The 11,736-nt window shown below is 37.1% G+C and overlaps 1 long non-coding RNA gene across 1 annotated transcript; it reads right to left on the bottom strand.

The window, feature by feature from the left end:
• Window positions 1–5,602: 5,602 nt before the first annotated feature.
• On the bottom strand, window positions 5,603–10,452 carry LOC145330474 (uncharacterized). Its single transcript, XR_013883409.1, has 8 exons — window positions 10,341–10,452; window positions 9,778–9,838; window positions 7,547–7,607; window positions 7,160–7,218; window positions 6,698–6,757; window positions 6,368–6,418; window positions 5,973–6,142; window positions 5,603–5,683 (listed from the first exon to the last, which is right to left on the bottom strand). It is a non-coding gene; the product is annotated as an uncharacterized LOC145330474 (long non-coding RNA).
• Window positions 10,453–11,736: the final 1,284 nt, after the last annotated feature.

Here is an 11,736-nt window from a genome sequence, read left to right on the forward strand (position 1 = left end):
TGCTACAGATGAAATCACTGAACACATCCACAGGGATGGTGGCCCGCTGGCAGGAGGAACTAGCGGCCTTAGACTTTACCGTCTGCCACAGGCCCGGCACCCAGAATACCAACGCCGACGCCCTCAGCCGCCGGGAAGATGCCAACATGCCAACGGCTAGCGCCGAAGAATTAGCAGAGCAGGCTGAGTATATCCACAACCTTTGCCAGCTAGGGGAGTCCGCAGCTAGCCGGCCTCCTGCCGCCCGACTGGATCCAGCTAGAGTATTGGAGGCCCAGACACAGGACCCCCTCCTGCTCCGTGTCCGCCAATGGGTGGCTGATGGCAAAGCCCCAACCAAGGCTGAGCTGCGTGGCAAGGAACGAGACGAGCAGCAGTACGCCAGCCGCTTCCCAGCCCTGGGGCTTGACGAGCATGGCTGCCTCACCACCACTGACCAGACTCTGACAGGAGAGAGGACAAGATACCTGCTGCCTTCGGCCCTCCAGCAGGACGCGTTCTTTCTAGCCCATGGGACCCCCATGGCTGGGCACTTTGGGATGGACGCAACTATCGCCCGCGTTGCCATGCACTTCTGGTGGCCCAACCTGGCCCGTGACGTCCGTCTGATGGTACAAACCTGCCCTGAGTGTGTCCAGAAAGTTACCAAGGAGAGGCTGAAGCAGGGGATCCACGTGCCCTCCCGCCAGGGGTATCCACAGCAAGTCCTATTCATCGACCTGGTGGGACCACTGCCAGAGACCCCAGCTGGGAACCGCTACATCCTCACCTGCCAAGATGGATTCAGCCGGTTTGTCAGCCTCTACGCCATCCCCAACAAGCGCACCCTCACGGTGGCTGAAGCCCTGTTGCACCGCCACCTGGCCACGTTCGGATGCCCCCTGAAGATCCATTCCGACAATGGAATGGAGTTTACCGGCCAGGTATTCCAGGAACTGGCCTCCAGACTTGAGATTGGCCTGACACATCCACCACCCTACAACCCTCAGTCCAACCGAGTGGAAAGGTTTCATAGGACGCTCAACACAGGCATGCGCCTGTTCCTAGACAGAGACGATAACAACTGGGAGCCCCATCTGCCTGCCATCGCCTTCGCCTACAACACCAAGGCCTGCAGATCCACTGGCGTGACCCCGTTCCTGGCCTTCTTTGGGAGAGAGGCCAAACTTCCAGTGGACATGGTACTACGGCTGCCAGAGACCGAATATGCGTCAGTTCCAGCCAACGTCCAAGCTATCCTGCAGCGCTACTATGCAGTTTATGATGCCATCCAGCAGAAGGAGGAGGGAGCCATCCGGAGGAGCGCGGCAGCTTACGAAGGCACGGCCAAGTATGAAGTTGGAGACTTGGTCTGGTACCTGGCCCCCCGCCTGGTGCCAGGGAAGGCAGCCAAGATTACCAAGAGATGGACTGGCCCCTGGAAAGTAGTGAGGCAAGCTACAGAAGTACATTATGTCATCAAACCTGCCTCCCCAGTCGCCAGGATCTCAGAAGTTACCGCGCATGTAGGCCGACTGCGCAAATACACTGGAGATGTGACTGCCCACCAGATCCCAGCAGACATCCAAGTTGATATGGACGGCAACGAGGATGCCACCGAGCTGCCAGTTGGAGCGGCGGCGCCCGCAGCTAGCGACCCAGGACAGTTCCCAGTACACCAGCCAGCCGCAGCCGCCCCACAGCCTAGCGGCCAGGATCGTGACCCAGTAGAAGAGAACCTGCAGGAGCCGCCCAACGAACCACCGCCGCCGCCGCCTGCTCCAGAGCCACCCAGAGATGCCATCTGGAATCCTGACGCGGACATGGAGAACCTGCCAGCCAGCAGCGAGCCTGTAGGAGAAGAACCAGCCACTGCGATGGAAGAGGCCGCCCCAGAAGACGAAGCTGAAGCCATGTGCCCCCTGTTGATGACAGCCATCCCCATCCGGGTAGGAGCTAGGAGACCAAGCAACCTGAACCAAGCAGGCGCCCCCATGGAGTTCTATGCGCCCTCTGCCATCGTCATTCCCCCCTTAGGAACCACCAGAGTCAGCCTAGGCCTCCGTGTCCAGTTACCAGCTGAGGCCGAGCTAATCCTGCAGACGAGGCAAAATTTCCAGCGGCGAGGCTTGGCCGTCGCCAACCCACGCCTAGAGGCCAACCAGGAGCTGACAATGCTGATATCCAACCACAGTCAGACCGAGCAACGAGTGTCCCGGGGAGCCTGTGTAGCCCGAGCTGTCCTCCATCGAGCTGTGCCCCAAGAAGAGCCTGTCCTGCGCCGGCATAGGCTGTCGTATCCCCAGGTTCAAGGCCTGGTGGCTCGGGAGCCACGCAACCCTTGAAGGGGAGGTTGTGGTAATACGACACCCAGACGGACAGGCCGTTTACAGAGTTGCTTCGCTGTGACTTATGATAACAAACCCCCTGCACTAATCTTATTATATCACCATCTATCTCATGACCGCTGTTGACCCCGCACCCAGCGGTCAAACTGACCTGCCTAAATGTGGGGAGGGGACTCAAACATGCAACTATCACGAGTTCCTCACGCGCTTATATAACCGGGAGGCGTTGCCTCCCCTTTTACCACCGCTGCCCCCACAGCCTGTCTACCGTCGGGAGCTAAGCCCTAGCGCCCCACACCCCCTTCAAACCTAACTATTGTTATAATCTGTTGTATATATATAGTAAACATAACTTGTAAATATTATTCAGTTTAAATATATAATTTCTGTATGATTGAATCCTGCTTGTTTGTTTGGTAGAATAATTAAAGGCTAGGGCTCGTTGAATCCGAACTCGTTACCCCGTGGGCCGAGAACGCTCGGCTTACCAGAATATCAATGTAAAATAATTGATCTTTACCATTATCAATTGCACATTTTTTAGCTCTTTCCTTTAGTACATATGTTTTACCAGTACCATAGTCGCCATCTATGATAAGGCACTTAGCTGTTGAGTGTACTGCTTGCAGCTGTTCATTGTTAAGCATGTAAACAGGAACATCATTCTCTCCTGTTATTCGTTTTGTTTTTCCTGTTAATGCTTCCTCAGCTTCTCTGCTAACCGTCAATGGATCTAATATCAATTGATTAAATCTACTTGATTCTTTAATTGAAATGTGATATATCAGTTCAGAAACAAGATTTTCATATTCTGTCTGATCATGATTATCAGATGTAACAATCTTGTGTTCTGTTATATGCTTCAACCAAGTTGTTGCGTCATTAACATCTTGTAGAATAAATTGCTGACAGTTGACACAGGGCTTTGTTGTTTCTTCATCAATAGTCAAACTTGGTACACATGCAGCTCTGACAAATACCCACTCTTTGGTAAGCATACCTCCAAATAATTTGTGCATGAAAGAAAAGTGTTGTTTGGTTTGATCTGAAGCATCCTCTAGTAATTTGAGTTTTCCTTTTTGAAATTTGAGTTTATCACTTGAATCATTTGAACCTCGTTTGACTTCTATGTTTATAATAGCACTATACTCAGGAATAATCATGATGGTGTCCCATTCAGTTTTGTTTTTTTGGATACTAATGTTAAAAAACTGATATTTGTAAAAGTTTTCAAGTTTATCCTCAGGAATATCATATAAAACTTTTTTGATTTTGTCAGTTTGATCAGTTTTGTTTATTCTTTCAGGGGTTGTACTAGAAGAACACTGATCTGTATTTGGGTGTTCTTCAGTTCTATTCTGTATATCAGATTGTTGGTTTCCAACTACTTTTTTATTGGGATTTAAATTGTTTTTGAAACCAAGATTTTTCAACACCTAACATTCACAATGCTAATATTTCATGTTTTAAAAAAATGGGGGCCTTACTCTATAAAAGACCTTATTTCTTTTCTTAAACCTTGCATGGCTACCCAGTACCCAATAAAATCTTACCTAACAAACTAACAAACAAAATTCCCCCTATCTCTTGTTTTTTCAATTTATCAGAAAAAAATATGGAAGGATTTCCGTGCTCCACAAATTACTTTGAAATGTATCACTATCAAATTTAAGGAAGTTTGTAATTTGCCCCCAGCTTCCCTACTTATTTACAAATATTTAAAATAAGGTTGTAAATTTCATATAATCAATTTTTATTTGAAACTTATGCTTTATCAATAATGTAAGAAGACCAAACACTTACAATAGATAGACAAGAAAACTAGATATTGTAAAACATCTAAAAATGAATCCAATGTTTCTTAAATAGCAGCCAAGAAAATCTTACTTTTGCCTTTTAACAAAAATCCAGATAAGTAGACATAAAGACAAAGAGTGTAGGGTCTACAAATATAAAATTGGTATTGATATTTACAATCTTTTTGTACTCTTAACCAGAAGTTATAACTAATATAAATCACACATTGCCCAACTTGAAAAGTCATAAAGGTTTGGGTCTGTATGTTGCATAAAATAAAATGAGCGAGGTGGATGCTTTTGCCCCTCCCCCTCTATCTTCTAGTAATATGGTATCCAAGTTAATTGCTTTGATACATTTGAGAAAATTTCAAACTTTTCTTCATAACCTTCCTTCCCTCCCTCTAATATCTTCCTCTGGATGATTGCCAAAAAGTATAAGTTTTAAAAAAGCTAAAATTTAATTAGGACAGAAATTTAATCTAATGAAATATATTTATTCCTTTTTAAACAGCCAGTTCTGTGGGCTTTGAAATTCCAATGGATTTTCCCTCCACTTCTTATGTTCCTCAATGCAAGACTTCAATTTATCCTCTTCAACATCTTCTAATTCAAGGATCTCCTTCACTCTTTTCTCATACTCATTAAATTCTGCAAATTTATCCTTGCCTCTGGTATCTTTTCCTTGTTTATCTAATTGGTGAATGCAATCAGCTGCTTGAAAGCCAAGGAAGATGAATGATTCCATCTCTAATTCTCTAGCTACATTGACAAGCTCATGATGTAAACGTTCTTCAAGATGTTTATCCAAAATCTGAGCATCTTGCTTTTCCCTTCCCTTGTTTCCTAACACAGTTGGTTTCTTGGGTGTTACAAAATGATTTGGAATAGCTATAATCTTGCAGTCTGGATCATAATAATATTCAGCTACTTTCTGTTTTATCTCTTCAATCTTTTCTTTAGCTAAAATTCTTTGATTTTCTCCTGCAGGTCCATGAAAGTTTATACTCATTTTACCAAAATCTTCAGCTAAATTTGATAATTGAGAATCTTGTGTTGATAAAGGGAATACTCCAAACTGAAATCCACAAGTACACTCGGTAGAAGGAATTGTAGACTCCATCTCAACTTCATTCTAAATATTTTCTGTGTTAATCTTTAACATTAAGGTAACTTTCCAAAACTTAATTTCTCACGGGGAGGGGAAGTGGGGAGAATTTCAAGAATTTATAAATTTCTGAAGTGGTTTTTGGCTTTTGCAAGAAAGCTGCAGAAAAATGGCCACAGATTTTCACTAAATTTGAATGTTTCTGAATGGGGTTGCTAAATAATTGATACTTATACTTCATGATATCTACAAAATTTTTTGGAATATTATAGTAGTCTTTCATTTTTTGTATTTTTTTTAAAGTCACAAAATATCTTTGTATAAATAAAGACTAATACAAGAAATTTCATCACCATAAAAATACAGAATACATGCCTTTTTAGAATCATTACTAGGACCTGCACAACCTGTGTTCTCATCCATTTCAGTTCCACTGCCTAATTCCTTCATTTCTAAATAATAATTATAAGATTATATGAAAAAAGAAATTTAATATTTCTCTATAATTAACACTGTAATGTTCAATGAAACTATTTTAAAATCTTTATTTCATTTGGTAAACTATGTTTTTTTAAAAATATTTCTTAAACTTTTTCTAAATTGACTTGCTTTCCCTCATAGTAGGTATAGTTCTTTCCAAGAAGTATAAGAAGCTTTCCTCTAAAGTAGAGTTAAATTAATGCTTATAGTGTTGCTGTCAGACAAAAATAATTTCTCTTGTAATGCTGTAGAATGACTCACCTTAACCCTATCAATAGCTATTTCATTGCAAACATGTTTATTCTTTGAAGGATTGGAAGTCGTATTAGCAGCACTTCTAGCTGTTGTTGTGGTAGCAAGTGAAGCTGGAGTATATGTACATCTAGTTTCTATACTTGTTGCACTGTCACCAGTTTTGTCAACAGAACTGCCTGAAATCAAAGAGTTTTACTACAATATTTTTATCCAATTATGTACAGTAGTTTTATTTTCTTGTTGTCTATGAAAATATTTTTGTGTTATATTATAATCATGTTTATATTTCATGATAAAGATAAAACAAATTAGAAAATATAATGGTACACAAAGGAAGTAGAGAAAGAGAAACAGATATTATCAGTTATAGAAAAGTTTTGCTATTTATAGGTTTATTTTACCTCTTACTTATACAGATAAGTCCAAGACCAACAAGCAAAGCCTCTCTGAACCTAAACAATAAATACTTCTTTAAAAAAATATATCTAGCTCTAAACACAGTATAGTTGTTTCTTGTTTGTTTGCTTATTACTTTAAGTCAGGTTGGGTTAGGTTATATTGGGCTCTATGTAGCCTTGCAAAAATATACTTAAATTTTTACTTAGAAATATAATTTATATTAGCATACAATAATTTTGTATTGGTGTAAGAAAATAAAAATGAAATGGGATAGGAAGGGACATAATTTTAGAAGCTGCACTATTATGAAAATGTATAATTTTACAACTTACCCAATAACAGAAGATAACACCTTGGCTAATGTTATTCTGAGGAGCAAAGCTTCTCTAGAACTAAAACAAAAAATATGTCCATTAATAATTGCACCTTTTGTATATAATCTTCTTTATTTTTTGATCTACTAAGTTTTAAAATCATTAGAGAAAAGGACAGACATAACCTAATTAAAGAGTAACTGCAATACTTAAGAAAGTGAATATAAAAAATAAGTCCATTAATAATTACACTATATGTATATAATCTTCTTTATTTTAGTGTGAGCCATAGTTTTATTACTTTTCCTCTATCATTGCTTGTCAGTTTTAAAATTCTTATAACAGCTATTTTGTGGAAATTTCAAGTTTTAGTTTTAATAAATATACTTATTGGGGGGTTGAATTTATAGGAAAGAACAGACATAACTTAATTATAGAATAGCTGAACTACTTATAATAATGAATAATTCTTCTCCTTACCTAAGCACAAAAGATAACACCAAGGCCAAGTTATTCTTATGAGCAAAGTTTCTCTACAACTATTGATAGATAAATCAATCAATATTTCTATATTATATTACTAATGAAAGCTTAAATATTAGTAAATTATCTTTAATTCAAAATAGGAAAATTTCTGTCTGTCTCTTTGTCTGTTCAAAGCTTAAGATGTCGGTAACCGCTGAACTGATTAGAATATAGCTATTTGTCCTGGTTTGGTTTTAAGCTATTTTTGGTTTCTGGAACACCCCCCACCCCTCCCCCCCCCCCCAACAAAAAAAATACCAACCCAGTTTTTTGTGGCAAAAAATAGAGAAAGAGCTATTTGTAGGAACGGACAGCTATTTATGAAAATGTTTTTACAAATACCTAACTACGGATGATAAGACCAAGGCCACAGTTATTCCAGAGGAGCAAAGCTTTTCTGCAACTAAAATAAATATATGCAAAAGAAGCTTTTCTATAATTAGGGTTAGTCCGTCCGTCTGTATGTCAAGGACTGTTGGCTCTTTTCATTAATTTAAACAGATTATAATTGAACTATCAATTCCAAACATTGCCTGTATTAGTTAGGTACGATTTAGAAGGCGTAGCAACTCTATTTATAATAGTTACAAGAATGCCCATACATCCATTTTAAACATGTTGATTTTTATGTGATAAAATCACACGATTTATCTGATTTTTTTAATACTGATTTGTAGTACAACAAAGTATAATGTTATAAGCGAAGAATCTCTATAACCAAGTCCTAAAAATATAAGTTCGTTCTTAAATATTCTCCTGTATTTCATCGGTTTTTCAACAATTTTGTTTCGACTTTTATATATTTAGTCTTTCATGTTCATGACTATTCAGTTTTTACACTCTAATGTGGGTTTTTTCTACCGTCTCATAGCTTCACTTTTATGGATGTTGTCATCTTTGTTTTTGAATATATAATATGAGTTTAAAAATTAATTAATTCTAAATACATATGTGAGAGGTTAACTCACAGACAAAATATCAATTCATGAAAATTTTAATTCAAAATAACGGACAGACATATCCTTGTTTAAGAGTAGTCGCGCTATTAAAAATTATGAAACTATACTCCTTACCCTAAAATAAATATATGCAATAGAAGCAATATTTCTTCAGTATTTATAAATGCGAAGCTTTTCTATAATTAGGATTGGTCCGTCCGTCCGTATGTCAAGGACTGTTAGCTCTTTTCGTTAACTTAAACAGGTAATTTCAAGCTTTGCCTGTATTAGTTAGGTACGATTTAAAAAGCGTAGCAACTCTAAAATGGTTACAAGAATGTACGTACGTTCATTTTAAACATGTTAATTTTTATGTGATAAAATCACACGATTTATCTGATTTTTTAAATACTGATTCCTAGGACAACAAAGTATAATGTCATAAGCGAAGCATTTCAACAATCAAGTCCTAAAAGTGTAAGTATGTCCTTAAATATTATCTTGTATTTTATCGGATTTTCAACCATTTGGTTTCGACTATTGTATATTTAGGCTTTTATGTTCATGTTCTGATTATTCAGTTCTGACACTCTAATGTGCATTTGTCCTAGCGCTTCATAGCTTCGATTTTATGGGTGTTTTCATCCTTGTTTTATAAAACTTTGTGTTGTCAGTTTTAAATTGTAATAAAAAGATAAAAAAATCTATAAAGTAGCTGTGCATTAAGCAACATTTTTTTGGAAAAACAAGACAGATATTACAGATATATAAAGTAGCTGCGCTATTGATATAAATAGGTAGTTTTGTTACAGATAACTTTGAGATCAAGTTATCCCTTAGAAGCGAATCTTCTCTTTAATTAATAACAAGGATGACAACATCCATATGTAGCGAAGCTCAAAAATTATAAATGGATATCGGGAAAAAAATTACTATAGTGTCATACAATAATCATTAAACCTGATAAAATAGGGATTTCACTAAGCCTTTAAAATCACGCAACCTTTGAATCGCGAAAACTTAAAAATCCAGGAATCGATCTAGCACCGCAATTAATAGATAAATCTTTATGAAACTTGATAGAAATATGTAGAATAAAAGCATATTCAATCCCTTATAAATTCAGACGTCAATCCTGAATAGTAATAGAAAAAATCACAAAAACCTAAAAATCCAGAAATCGATCTAGCACCCCAATTAAACAAATCTTAATAAAACTTTGTGAAAATATTCTGAATGTAAAATAAATAAATATCTGAAAGTTTCAGCCTTCCAACTTAAATAGGAATTGAGAAAATCACAAAAACTTCGATCTAGCACCCAAAGTAACAGACAGATGGACTAAACAATGCAAAGATTAGATGGGCATATGTCAAAGGAATCTTTACTAAAAATTTCAGCTGTCTATCTTGAATAGGAGCCCCCAAAACGTTTCAGACATACAGACGGACATTTCAAATTATAAAGTAGCTTCGCTACTAAAAAAAACTTCTTTATTACCTAAACTTTATGTATCTTATTAGAGTAGCAGCGCTAATATTTAAAGAAAGATAGAAAAGGTTATTTAGAGGAACAAACAGACATAGTTAACGAGTAGCTGCGCTACTTATGAAAATGAATAATTAAAGTCCTTACCTAACAACAAAAGATAACACCGAGGCCAAAGTTATTCCTTGAGAGCAAAGCTTTACTAAAACTAAACAAAAGATATTAATACACTTTATAATAAAAATAAATAGAAAAAAAGTAAGATAACTTTATATATATTTTCCTTATAATGTATCCTTATAATAAAGTAACAGGATATCTGTCTGTCGGTTTGTACCAAAGGATCTCGCTAACCACCTAACCGGTATGGTTCTCCTTTATAGTGCAGCTTCTCATAGGTCCTGGGAAGGGTCATAGCTATTTCGTGGGAGGGTACCACCACCCACCCAAGAGAAATCAGCAAAAAAATTTTTTAAAATATTAAAAACGCCGCCTAGAATAAAAATGACTAGCCCCATCCAGCGGTGAAAAAAATAATTTTGGTAAAACCTGGTTTTAGTTAAGATTAAAAAGAAAATATTTTAGGTGCTTCTAAAGGCATCATCAGCCAACAGTATGCTAATCAATAATATATAGAGTAAAACTGTCAGACATACATTAGATACATAGAGTAGATATGCTATTATATAATTATGAATTTTACTCCTTACCTAACTATGAAAGATAACTGCAAGGCTTGGCAGCAAAGCTTCTCTATAACTAAAATAATAAAACAACCATTAATAACAAAACTTTTATATAATTAGGGTCGGTCTGTCCGTCCGTAACGGTTAGCTCTTTTTGTTAGACTTGTCCTATCAATTTCAAACTTTGCATGATGATTCCTGTAACAGTTAGCAACAATTTAGAAAGCGTAACAACTCAATTACCAGAATCATTACCGTATGTCCATTTAAAACATGCTGATTTTTTATGTATATAGTGGCTGCGCTAATATCAAAGTTTTGATTAATTACTTATATAATGTTTAAAGATGTTTTCTTCCCATATTTTCCCCTTCTTCAGACAGTTACTCTTAACCCTAATTTTGAAAGTCCCCTTCTTTTACTTTTTACACAAACTTTAAAGCAAAACAGGGATGACAACATCCATAAAAGCGAAGCACTGAAACAGTAGGACAAACGGACATTAACACTTGTATAGTGTCAGAATACAAAAGTATAAGAGTGAAAGCAAAAGGATAAGTAAATTTGTTGAAAAACTGCTTGATACAGAATAATGTTTATGGATATACTTACATTTTTAGGACTTGATTAAAGAGTTGCTTCGGTTGTAATATTGTACTTTGTTGTCTCAGAAATTAGTATACTAAAAATCAGATCAATCGGATAACTGCTTCACATAAAACTCTGTTGTTAAAAAAGTAAAAAAATCAACATGTTCTGGTAATGATTATAGAGTTGCTACGCTTTCTAAATCGTACCTAACTTCTACAGGAATCACCATGCAAAGTCGATAGGACAATTCTAACGTGCCTAAATTTACGAAAAAAGCTATACGTTACGGACGGACGGATGGACGTACAGACTGGCCAATCCTAATTATAGAAAAGCTTCGCTTTGAAAAAGCATAATAGTCGGGACTTTTACATAAAGTGGCTGAAATAAAGTCAAATCTACTCACCAAAAGCTACACGTTCATGTTAACAAATCTCTGAGAAACTCTGAGAAAAAAGTAAAGAGAAAAAAAGCAATTAAAGGGACTGTGAACGTAAATTTTTCTCATCTTAATATCAAATCTTAACATTATCTCATTCATAATATCTCACAGATAGAGCAAAACGCGCTTTTGTTTGCTTAAAAAACGGCTTTTTCCGACGATTTTTATAAGGTACGGGGAAAGGAAGAAATATTCCGTATTATATAAAATGTGCATTAAATTGCTTTTTTCTCCCATTATAGCTAAAATTAAACTTTTTCACATAGTTCTAGATTTTTCCTAACAGTTAAGCTGACTTTTAACATAATCCTTGCTTTAATCCAATGTATAGTTACTTAGAAATTGATAAAATAAGCAATATTTTTTTTATTGAAAACCAAATACAAT

The sequence above is a fragment of the Acartia tonsa genome, chromosome 10 (assembly GCF_053477335.1).
Source record: "Acartia tonsa isolate MP-2025a chromosome 10, ASM5347733v1, whole genome shotgun sequence".
NCBI classification, from domain to species: domain Eukaryota; kingdom Metazoa; phylum Arthropoda; class Copepoda; order Calanoida; family Acartiidae; genus Acartia; species Acartia tonsa.